Below are 12,027 nucleotides of genomic sequence, written 5' to 3' on the forward strand. Positions count from 1 at the left end.
TTAGAAAAAAATTATTCATAATGCCTGGCAGGAGAAAAAAGGCTCAACTTGACTTTAGGAACAAAAATGTATTTTTTCACATTGAAGAGTTGTCTAAAATGTGACTCCAGACATTTGGGACAATGAGAATTTGGCAAAACTATTAAAAGGTTACACACTGTCTCCTGAATTGCCTATCCCCAAACCTGCATTGACAACCTCAAATAAAAGGAGGACAAGGAGAGGAAAATGTTCTGTTAATGTTTCACATATCTCTGAAATGTCCTGATTAAAATTTCAGGAACGCTACTCTAGAACAGCAACACAATATACTGTTTAAAGTTTTTGTTGACTCATTTTGGCATAGACCCATCTTTCACATTTACCTAATCAAAGCCATAAACCTTAACTTACATTGAGTTACTTACTACATATATCATTGAATTGTAAAAATAAAACCTATATGGCCAGGTTTGCTCCTCTTAATGTTAGTTTACTAACAATACAGCTTAGCAGGAAAATCAATCAATCAATCTCTAAAAACCTGAACTGCAAAGCATTAAATCTTTCATGGAAGAGGGGAACACTCACTCGTACACCCCATACTGGACTCCTTGTACATCTTCTTCCAAATCCTGATTTTATTATCAGCCAAAACTATTGTTGCAGTTATTGTTCCTGCCATAGGTGAGGGGAAGGAATGGAGATTGGCAGCCCAAAACACCATTCCAAAACATAGGTTCAACTTCACAGGTGCTAACACTGATATACAAAAGCACTTTGCAGAAAACTGAGATCCTACATACTGCACTGGAAATTCTATATAAATGCAAAAGGTGAGAAATATTTCAGAAAGTGCAATCATTTTCTCAGTGGAGACTGCTTTCTTCAGCCAATTAAAGAAAAATCACTAGTTCCAAACAGCACTGATTAGAATTTTCATTACCGTAAACCAATGTTTGAGCTTAAGACAACAGGTACAACTTATCCAGTATCTTATCTTTTCAACAGTTTAAAGCCATAAAATAGCCTCGGCTCACAGAGAAGCAGGGACTTAGCTGGTAAATCTCCAATTAAACACTGGAATTGGTAGCCTTTGAAAATGCACACAAACTTTCATAGTTAACATTTTCAAAGAAAGCAGCTTGATTTTTGTTTTCAAAATATAAAGACAAAAATAAGGTCAACTCCCCTAGTTAATGCTACTTATGAACCGCATAATCAGGTAAGTTAGAAAGGAGTTTCATGAATCAAGCTGGGAAGGAAGTGTTTCAAACACTCCACCCCACTTCACCACTTCAGCAAATGAGATAAGACAAAAAAGATCAAGATACAAAAGTTAAAAACTTAATACTTTTACAGTATTTTATATCAATAGACTAATGAAAGAGAAATTAAGACTGTACGAATAAAATCCTTAAAAGTGATGAATACTGAGGCAATGTTGCTGCTTCTAATTCCCCCTTCCCTTTTTATTTGGATATGCATTTGGGTGATACCTGTCTATTATGTCTTATTTCTATGCTGTATGTTAAGATCTTTTGCACAGGATTTGAATGCGTGGCTGACATTATCTCAACCATTAGATGAGATCTGTTCCCCCCCGCCCCCCCCCAAAGCTCTCAACGAATACAAGTATAAGTGATGATTTCCTGGCTGCATGGGCCAATAACCACCCAGCCTACATGTACCTAAAGCTCCTCCCACCTACAGCCTTCTTTAGGCGCTCAGTGTTTGGATGCAGCATCAGAGTTGCCTTCTGTCTTCTCAATTTCAAAACCTACTGATCAAATCAGAATTAACCTCAGTTTTGTAAGAAACCTGGGGCATAATGCTTTAGAAATAGTTAATAATCTCATGAATTATGGACAAGAAAAGTCCCCTCGGCCATGTAGTACTGGTAGCACTCCACATTATCTCTAGCCTTAGGACTGGTTGCTTGCTTAGGTGAACCATTTTCACGTCATGATCTGAAGAAAGAATTATACAGAAGATACAAGTCAATTAGTCAAAACCAAATGGACTTAGAATTAATCCATACTTTGATTTATGCTTTAATTCTCTGTTGATGCTGCATCAGGGGCTGTGAAAGAAAAGCATGCTTTCCGAGCATGGAGTGTATCAATGAAGCAGAATATGGATTTTAAACAGCTAGCTAGTGCAAACAGTACAAATAAACAGACCCCATCACCCTAAAGTCCACAGCCGGGACAGGAGGATTGGGATGGAGCCTTTCAGTCCACCCAAACACTGAGCACACAGTAACTTCATCACCTGTTGAGGCACTAGAAAGGAGACCACCTCTCTTACTTGTCAAGGTGAATTCCCAGCCATCCCTGCTGAATCTGAAGACTTGACAGGAGGAATTTAGCACTGCCCAGAGCCAGTGGAGCTATGTAGTCCGGTCCTCTCCGTCACAAACGGCCAACTCAACTGATGGTCAATCCAGACTTTGCATGTAGTCCCTATTCTCCACAAAATGTGCAGAAACCTGAAACCGAGCCTACATTTTCTTTACCTTACCATTAGCACCTTCTGGTCTATTTCACTGATTACTCACCACTTCAAGGTGAGTCTTATCAGACCTAATCAAGTAGACTGCTGAACTTTCACAGCCTTTCTCAGTTTCTTTGCCTACAGCATACTGTGTTCCCAGCTATCAAAACCCGGTGGAACAGCACATAATGAACATCATTGTGTCTATTCCCTTTCCTGGATCACCACTTCCACCTCTTAGCAGAAAGATATATTGACCTCTCACCACATCCCCCAAATTCTCCATCCTTCATCCTCCATCCTTCCCCAGCACCTGTGTCCAAGATGTCCCAGAGTTGTAAGCTTTGTGTTCCCCTCTTTGTTCGTCTTCTTCTTGAGGAAGCAGGTCTTGGGCTTCCTCTTACTGCTAACCCAGCAGAAGATGAATGATTGAAGATGTGATCCTGCTCGAGGCTCATCCTACTCCTCTGAGCACTGAAGTGGACAGATTCACTAGAAGCACCGTATGCCTATTTTCTGCAGCAGTAACCAGAGGAGTTAACTTGTGTTTCCTTATTTAAGAGCCTGGGTTGGTCAAGAACTCTGAACAAACTCTTGCCTTACTTTAGTTTCGAAGCAGAGACTCCCTCCACTTCTAAACCCTCTGCTTTCTAACTAACTTCAGCTCTGCCCCTCTGACACAGCATCTCAGCTTGCCTGCACAGAGGCTGAGGACTTGATGCCGCTTCAGAAATAACTGAGTCCTTAGACTGCGTGTAGACTTTAAAAGACTTCTGTAGGTCTTCGATTCCATTGTTAGTAATATATTTGACACATACACACAACCAAACACCCACTGCAGAAATCTTTTTAATAGTTAAAATACTTGTAATTGCAAAGGTTTCAGCAAGTATAAAAACTGACACTAATCACAAAAAAACAAATAGTTATTACATTACTAAATACTAATCAGAATACTAATTACTACTAATAATAACTAAATACTAATCAGACACTTTTCTTCCTTCTCCCCGTCACAAGAAGCAATACTTGCCCCTGTATATGGTACAGTATCCAAATACAACAACAGTTAACACAAGACAGTGAGGCCCAGCTGAAAGGATACAAACCGAGAACTCTGATCGCCTGTCCAGATACGATGGTTTGGAACATAATTTCTTTCCTCTATCCCCCACTTTTGCCCTAACCCTCTCTTTTGAGCCTATAGTATGGGTATGGTTGAGCCTTTGTTTGCACACTGAAGCTCTGCAGCAATTACTGCCTGCTACTGTACTGGTTGTTACAAGTGCCTGACAACTGAGCTCCAGGTTTACCACAGCTGTCAAAAAATACTACCTTAAATGCAATGCATCACGAATTTCCCAGAAACACATTCAATTTCTTTGCACAATGCCATGACACATAATACTTAATAGTTACAGTCCTGATCAATCAAACATACCTACTCACGGTGGGAAGCAAAAAAATTCAGTAGCATTAACATGAGTAATGCATCTGTATTTACAGAAGAAGCAAAACTTGACAATCTTTTTATTTAGACCAATTAAAAATTCTTCCTTGCTGCTGCCTTGTTTTGTGACCAATCAACACTGAGGTGCCTACGGCAATGCCTGAAAATGCTGTACTGCCAAATGCATGTATCTGAATATTTAAGCAGTTAAGCAGGGAAAAGACATTATCAAGAAAGGAATGCTTTTTCAGGACGGCACTGAAAGAACATATGTAAACACTTCTCAGAGAAGCGCAGAGCAAATAAATGCCTCAAGGCTTTGGAGGAAGTAATAAAAAAACATTTAAGTGGAAAAAAGTACTTAAATATCAAAGATTAATTTTAAAAACTGCTCTGTTGTGTTTCTGTAATACCACCTAACAGAAGCACTACATGATTTCTAGATTTTGCCCACGGACAACTGATTTACAGCACAGCCAGTAAATAATCCCTGTTGCTATTTTCACGTGCAGTACACAGACACAGCTCCCTGGGACACAGGAAGTCACTTTTAGAAAGAGTAGGAAGGGACGGGCACAAGACTCTTGAAGTTCTCATGTAATAACCCTGCACATACTGGGAAACCTATGCAAAATCCTAACCAAAACCTTGTGCTTCAGTGCACCAGACAAGCAGTAATATTTCTGGATTCTCCCCCAATCCACAGAGGAAACGGGGTGGTGGAAAAAATTCTATTTGTTCATAGTCCATATATAAGTGAATTCCTCACATTATGAGATTTCTAGCTCTGAAGCTTGCACAGAAGTTCTATGCAGGGACATAGAGCATGGATCCCACAGATGACAAATGTAAACTCTTAGATTAAGACATTCAGATCTCTGTGTGCATACACTATCAGATTTACACACCCAAGAAATGCGTGTAAAAAATCCCTTAGTTATGAAGTCTGCTCTTCAAAAGATACAACTATTCATTACTGGAGCAGTGAACAAGAAAAAAAATCTACATGTTTTCCCTCCTTTGGCTGCAAAGCTGTATTTTGTGGGAACAGTGCTTCATCACCACTTGAAGACTGCATTACATTATTTCTTCTAGTGGGTAAACATCCACCAGGTATTTAGAGTGAAACAATTTAACAAAGCAGTACTTTTAAGGGAGGAAGATTTTTCATTTTACTCTTTAAATGAAAATCATAAATATCCAATTTTACATTATACACAGTAGAAGATTGTCATATAGTACTTTTATATATTAAAAGAAAATGAAATAGTATACATAGTATTACTCGATCACAATCTGGACATCATATTTGCCATTTCTTTATCATTCCAGTTTTGAAGAGAACTTTCCCTTGTCAACAAGGAATGAATTTCAGATTACTTATCACAAGCAATAACAACATAATCACATAAACTTGTAACACAGAGCTTCATCCATCTCTCTCAGGAAGTAAAAATCTTTTCAGCCTGCTCTAAACCAAGTACTTCTTGGTTTATGATCATTACTTCTTGTCACATCAGTTTAGTTGCTCGTTCTAAAATGTAAAGTACCTCCTCGCACTGTTGTGCGTTGGGCTGTCTCCAACTAGTCTATAAAAAAAGTCCATTATTTATTTAAAAAAAGAGAGAAAAGCTCATTTCATCTTTTCAAAGTAGTGTGTTCAGCAAAGAAAGCTAATACCAACAAGCATGTTAGTCATGCTAAGATTCTGACTACAGTTTTCCTTCCCAAGTCACCCTAACTGTTCCATGCATTTCAAATTCCTTCTGAGGAAAAAGATTATAATTTAATGCTATACAGAGCAATTATTTGCTGTTGCTAAAATACGAAAGCACGCAATGCCATTCACGTAATTTAAAAATCAACACCTCTTCACAGTGAGAAAACGTATTTATATATCCTTCAGTCAGCTTAAAAACACGGATACAAATAGCTGGTGGAATTTCAGGGAATCAGAAGTCCTACTTGAAATTATTTTGCCCTCCTTTAACCTACCATCTTGGAGACAGGACAACAGAATGGCAAAGGGAACTCTCTCTAAGAAAAAAAAAAAAGACACTTGAAAAGAACCTTGCAAATGTAGAATCGACCGCTCCAAAAGTTACAGGTCATAATAGAGAATCTAGCCTGTCAAAAAATTGCAGTTCCCAGTTGATCATGCAAAAAGAAGCACCCAGAGGTCCCAAATGCACCCACATGCGACAAGGCCCCAGTTCCTATGGCACTTCTGGAGACGGCTCGAGTTCAGCTGAAGCACCCTTCTCCAGACGAGCAGGATCCAACGAACACACCCACAACTCCTTGACAAAGGGCATGCAAAAGCCTGACGGATATCCCAGCTCTGTGGCTTCTTCATGTAGATGCAGGCATATACCCTCATCTTCCATTTGTGGGAGGAACACCCTGAGCTGACAGTACCTCCAGAATGACAGGTTTTCCTCAGACAGACATGATCAAAACCAGAGCTGTGCACGAGTACGTGCTCATTAAAGGTTCGTGCCAACTTCTTCATTATAAATAGGACCAAGGCATGACTGTAAATATTTGCTTTGGATGGAAACATCTATGGAAACATTACAGGCCCTACTCTGAATTTTCAAGCTCTGAGCTGTGTTTAGTCACTACACAGAGGCAAGAGACAGGAATCCTTCAGAACTGGGCATTAGAGAGTGAGCTCAAACCGCTTATGGATTTTACTCACAAACAAAAAGGGCTTACATGATTTTCCATACTCCCTCACAAGTACCTCAGTTGGTTCGACAGCAATTAATACCTACAATCGAGGGCTGTGGAACCAACACAAAATGACTGGTTCAGTTAAGGTACAAAGTTAATGTTCAAAAAACAAAGAGGATATTCAAGTACCTTCTGAAAACAGTGATACAAGACAAACCCACAGGAATCCACTACCAGGAGAGCAGACTGGGCCCGCAAATGTCTTTCTTGGTCTGTACGTATATAATAAAGTCTCTTGAAAGAAAGTTTCATATGACTATCACCCAGTGCCAAGACAATTTGATAAAAAGCCCTGAAAGTTTAAAAACCATAAACAACAACAGAAACTGAAACACAACTTTGCTCTCTCTCTACCAAAATCCCAATGAAAATTATTCCACTTACCATTTGGGATTTGAAGTGTTTCTATTTGAAAGAAGGAAAAGAATTGCCAAGTTTTAGACCTTTCCAGAGCCATGTACAGACCTGGGTCCACTTCTGATGATCAGTAAGAGCTGTGCAGGTAAAATCCCACCTGTCTGTGAAATTTATGCACTACTTACCATGTTTCCTAGTGGCCTAATAGCAACACTCTGCAACAGCACGTGGGAAACTCAGATTTCCTTCATGAGGCTTTCAGCATCAAAAAACAACAGCACACGTTACAGACAGTATAGCAGTAAGTCTGCAACAGAGAATGATTTCCCACCTCCACCCTCCCCAAGGACGTAACCATGAGAGCACAGCACACACTTCCTTCCCCCAGCCTTACTGGCATTATCTAGCTTTAGACTTCATGCAAAACCTCCCACCGTTATGGCTATTTCCCCCTTGACACTGTAAACAACTTGCAAAAGGACAGATTAGTACAGTCTCAGGGACAGCATTTCAACTGCATCAAACACAACTGATAGAGCCAGCTCTCACAGAAAAGCCAATACTGCATTTTTTATGCCTGTTTTGTAACTGTTTTTTCAGCATAACAACACAGTACATTAAAAAAAATACATAAATGAAGGAGCAGTGAGGAACGATGCAAGCACGTACAGCAGCAACATAAAGCACTTTGGTGTTAAATCTGAGAATCATGCAAACATAACAAATGTCTTAATTCTCGAGAGAAAGAGAGGAAGTGGGGAGAGAGAGAACACAAACCAACAAGGTTGGAAGTGATGACATTACTATTCCTACCAGATCATATCTAAATTTCATGACATTTGAAATCCTGTCTCAGATTTAACATGCCACTAATGTAACCTTCATAAATAGCATTACAAGTTCTTAGTTTTCAGCAGGCATGGCTCAAAGGCAACTGGCAACGAATAGGGACAATCTAATAGAGAGCTACATGCGCACACTACGAAGCTCATAATGTAATTTTCTCTTAAATATGCACAGCTGGCAAGACCCACAAAGGGAGGATTTAATCAATATCCAGAACATACTTTACTCTCTAAGATAGCTTTTACATATGTTACTATGTACCTACAGAGAGGCCACACATTCAGAGCTCCATGTCAGTAAGTACACAGATGACTGCTATGGTGTATAAAGCGCATATGCCTCCAAACAATCGTTACTCTTAAACCAGAAAGGCAACTGCTGTTCAATGCAAAATTTTAACTATCTACAGTCCAAGGTTTCTGATTGCTCTGCTTTGAAGCAAGTTGCACCCTTTGAAATTGCGATGGTTTTGGTTATGATAGAATTAGTTTTCTTCATGAGAGCTGTCATGGTGCTGCGCTTTGGATTTGAGGCCACAACAGTGCTGATAAGGCACTGGCCAGAGGGATGTCCCATGCCATGTGGGGTCATGGTCAGCAATAACAGCTGGGGTAAAGCAGGAGGAAGGGGGGACATTTGGAGTGACGGCGTTTGTCTACCCAACAAACCGTTGTATGTGACGAGCCCTGCCTTGCTGGGAGCAGCTGACACCTGCCTGCAGATGGGAAGCAGAGAATGGGTTCCTTGTTCTGCTTTCCTTGTGCATGGGGCTTTTGGCTTACCTAGTAAACTGTCCTTATCTTAACCTGCGAGGTTACTCACTGTAACTTACGGCCCTCTCCCCATCCCACTGCAGGCAGTAAGCAAGAGGCTGTGTGGGGCTCAGCTACCTGCCAGGGTTAAACCACAAGAAGAAGAAAGCTTAAGCAGAACTTTTATTTACTGGTACAAGCAGTGTACGGGGGCACAAGCCCCACATTTCCATAGGAGGGAAGCCACGTATATTTCAGTTCAGAAATAAAAGATTTCATGCTTGCAGTTATTTTAAATGTGTTAAATCTTATTTTTAGAACCTTTTCATACGAAAAACATTTCTGAAAAACAAAATCAAGTTAGGCTGCTCCAGGACTAGTGTCACCACTTTCTCTCTTGGTTTAATGAACTCAGAAGGGAATAATCCAATAGAAGAAAACACAATCAAGAAATATTAGGAAATACGACGTATTCCTACAGAAATCCTTGTATCATACATGTGCCTTGCTGAACAGAAGCAATAGGTGGGCTAAGAGCATACCCTTACCTCCCATGATGTTACAAGATCACATTTACACATTTTTAATAGACCAAAAACACACATCTGAACATATAAGCATATGTACTTTTATATAATCAACATAATCATTTAGGAAGAAAGAGAAACATCAAAGCCACTTGTGCTTTGAGCATAAAGCAGCATTTACTAGTCCTCTTAGTATTACTTAAGTACAGAAAACAGAACAGAACACTGACACAGGCGGAATAAATTCTAAAAGCCTTACATAAACCACTATCTCACTGAAGTAAAGTGGGTGTTTTTCAGTTATAGCTAAGAGGTCTGCACCCTTCACCCACACAGACAAAGACGTTTCCATTTGGCAGTCATAAAAAACAGGACAGGCTCTGTTGCTTTTTGTGGTGTTATTACTGAAGTGCAAACATACGTGCTGACCACCCTCTGTACAATTTTACTGCAAGCTTTCACCAAAAGGCAGGCACTACAGGAAATCCATCCAAGACACAAAGTACTGGCAGCATCCTAGTGACAAACACCACTTTGCAGGAGACTGATTTCAGGAGACAAGCAAGTCTACAGGAGCAACCAAACTGGTAGAGGTTCACAGGAATCTGTGCCGTTAAGTATGTATCACTGCTTCTTTAATTGGGTCACAAGGGAAGGACAAACAAAAAATGCACAAAGCAGATGCTAGTTTAAAAAGAAAAAAAAAACACAATTTTTTGTATGATCCTAACTTGAACTGTTTTTCCTGAATTGTAAAGGTGGATAAATGCCACTTTCCAAACCAAAATAAACAAGGCAACCTAGGATCCAAGCCATACAAGGTCTCTCTCTATTCAACTTCCCTTCCACCTGCCTGTAGTGGAAGGCCTACTTTTGCCTTTTTGTTTTGTAATTATTTTTATTCCACTTACAAATGCGAGATCAAATATTTCAATAGCAAGCTCTTGCATGTAGCTTAGAGCAAAATTCCACCAACAAGGCTGTATGATGGAAATTAAAACAATACATGGTTATGTGTTTTCAAACCCTCTCTTATCTTAAATTGCCATAAGAAACATGAGCTGAGAGTGTAATCTCATTTAAGCCTCTGTTTATTTGCCTTGGGTGCTTCTGAAAGACTTCCTTAAAGCCTTTTCCTGATTTTTAAGGAAAGCACAAACACATTTTCTTTGGCAAGACCTCAGGCTGAAGAACCACATGAATCAATTACATTTCAACATCTAGCAATAAAGTTTTAAGTAGACTGGCACACAATTATTGATATGTCATTTCAAATCACTACAGTTTTTGCTGTCAATAAAAATAAAATGTTTCAGAAGATAAAAAAGAGTGACTATCATTTACTGAATCCTTTAGCCATTCAATTGGCAAAAATATAAGTATATAACTTTCCCTGGAGGTATGTAGAGATTACCGGAGAATTTAAAGCTACCCAATTCAAGCTTCGTCCAGATTTTGACATCCAACGTAGGCACATCATGTCCATTCACACTTTGCCAAATGTTGTCAGTTTTCAATCTGCAGGACTTCGGCTTCCACAGTGAAAAGTAAGGGGGAGGTGGAGGGAAGGGAAGAGCAGAAGGTTGTTTTAAGTGACACTCCTCTTTAGCTGCTGGGAGAGGAAACCTTACACGAGCCCCAGCAGCATTAAGGCAGCACTCTATCCTCAATCACTGATTGGGCAAAATGCAAGGACATAAGGGAAAGAGGGCACTGAAAATTAATGTTATTAGATAGCCTTTTAGTTTCCTGTTTCCAACCTGATCAAGGTTATGTTTTGCAATTAAAATGATAGAAAATCTTTGACCACAGGGATCTAATGAAAAAGCATCCAGCCTTGGGGACTCACTGGAAGCTGTCTTAAATTTCTTGAGCTTCTGAAGCTCCCGTATTCGGGGCTGTAGACTATCTTCTTGACTACATATAGCCATGGCTGATGAATGCCAGGCTGTTCACAGCTAAGTTAGAAAAGATTTCTCAGCCAGTTATCAGTTGTTCTGTAGAAATAAAATACAGAACTCTGCAGCTAGTGGATTGTTAGACATATTGTAAGACTGCATACAACCCAGTGCTTACCTAGTTGGCTTTGTTTGTTTGTTTTCTTAAGGAATAAATTCCAACTATCAAACCCTCTCATCTTGAGCAGGTTCTAAAACAAGCAAGAAAACCCATCGACAACAAACGAGAAAGCCTGATGTGCCTTTTGGATTGCTATTCTTACTTGATACACATTTGATAACTCCTACGATACACTACGATGCATAAAAACACCTGTAAGTCAGCAGCAAACGAGTATCTGTCAGACTTACTTTACGACAAGACAAAGCACTCCAACCAAGAAAAAAGGCAGTATGCCTGCATGGTAGCTCAAGAAATACGGAGATCTAAGTTGCTCCAAGAGCTGTCACATACTCACTGTCAGCTTGAAATCAGCTTCATTACAGCCACCGCCTCGCCGGAAAGGAGACAGCCCAAATATCAGCCACTTTTCAGAAGGTACCCGGGGGATCATCTCTTTCACTCAGTGTCACCACAGGAAAAGCAGGTGGGAGAGCTGCTGACTACGCAAAGTGCCAGACCGATCTGTGCATCAGATAAACATGCCCTGCAGGGTTTGTGGAAGGTTTCTGCAGAAATACCAGCAGGGTCACTCTAGAGCCAGCCCTGCCAGAGCTCCAATCGACAATCCATGCCCACCTGCAGGTATTTCAGTCTTGTGAGTACTCTGGGTTGCTCTGACCAGAACCGTAAGTAACCCTGGCTTCATCACTGTTACTAGATTTACACATATTTCAAAACACAAACTGCTGCCAAGAAGAGGAAGAAAATAACAAGGTGAGAGGAAGAGACACAACAGGGGGAGAGGGACACAACTCAGTTCCTC

At 40.1% G+C, this 12,027-nt stretch overlaps 1 protein-coding gene across 4 annotated transcripts in view; it reads right to left on the bottom strand.

Annotated features, from left to right (window-relative positions):
• Positions 1–12,027, bottom strand: part of LNPEP (leucyl and cystinyl aminopeptidase) — a 65,527-nt gene that overhangs the window by 46,999 nt on the left and 6,501 nt on the right. Inside the window, exon 1 of one of the 4 annotated variants that reach the window (XM_083817040.1) lies at positions 7,204–7,348. The exons of the other annotated variants lie outside the window; for them this stretch is intronic. The gene's annotated coding sequence lies outside the window, so the exon portion shown is untranslated. Of the gene's footprint in view, positions 1–7,203; positions 7,349–12,027 lie in introns of those variants that run through there. 4 annotated transcript variants of the gene reach the window in all.

Source organism: Anser anser (genome assembly GCF_964211835.1).
Source record: "Anser anser genome assembly, chromosome: Z".
NCBI lineage: Eukaryota > Metazoa > Chordata > Aves > Anseriformes > Anatidae > Anser > Anser anser.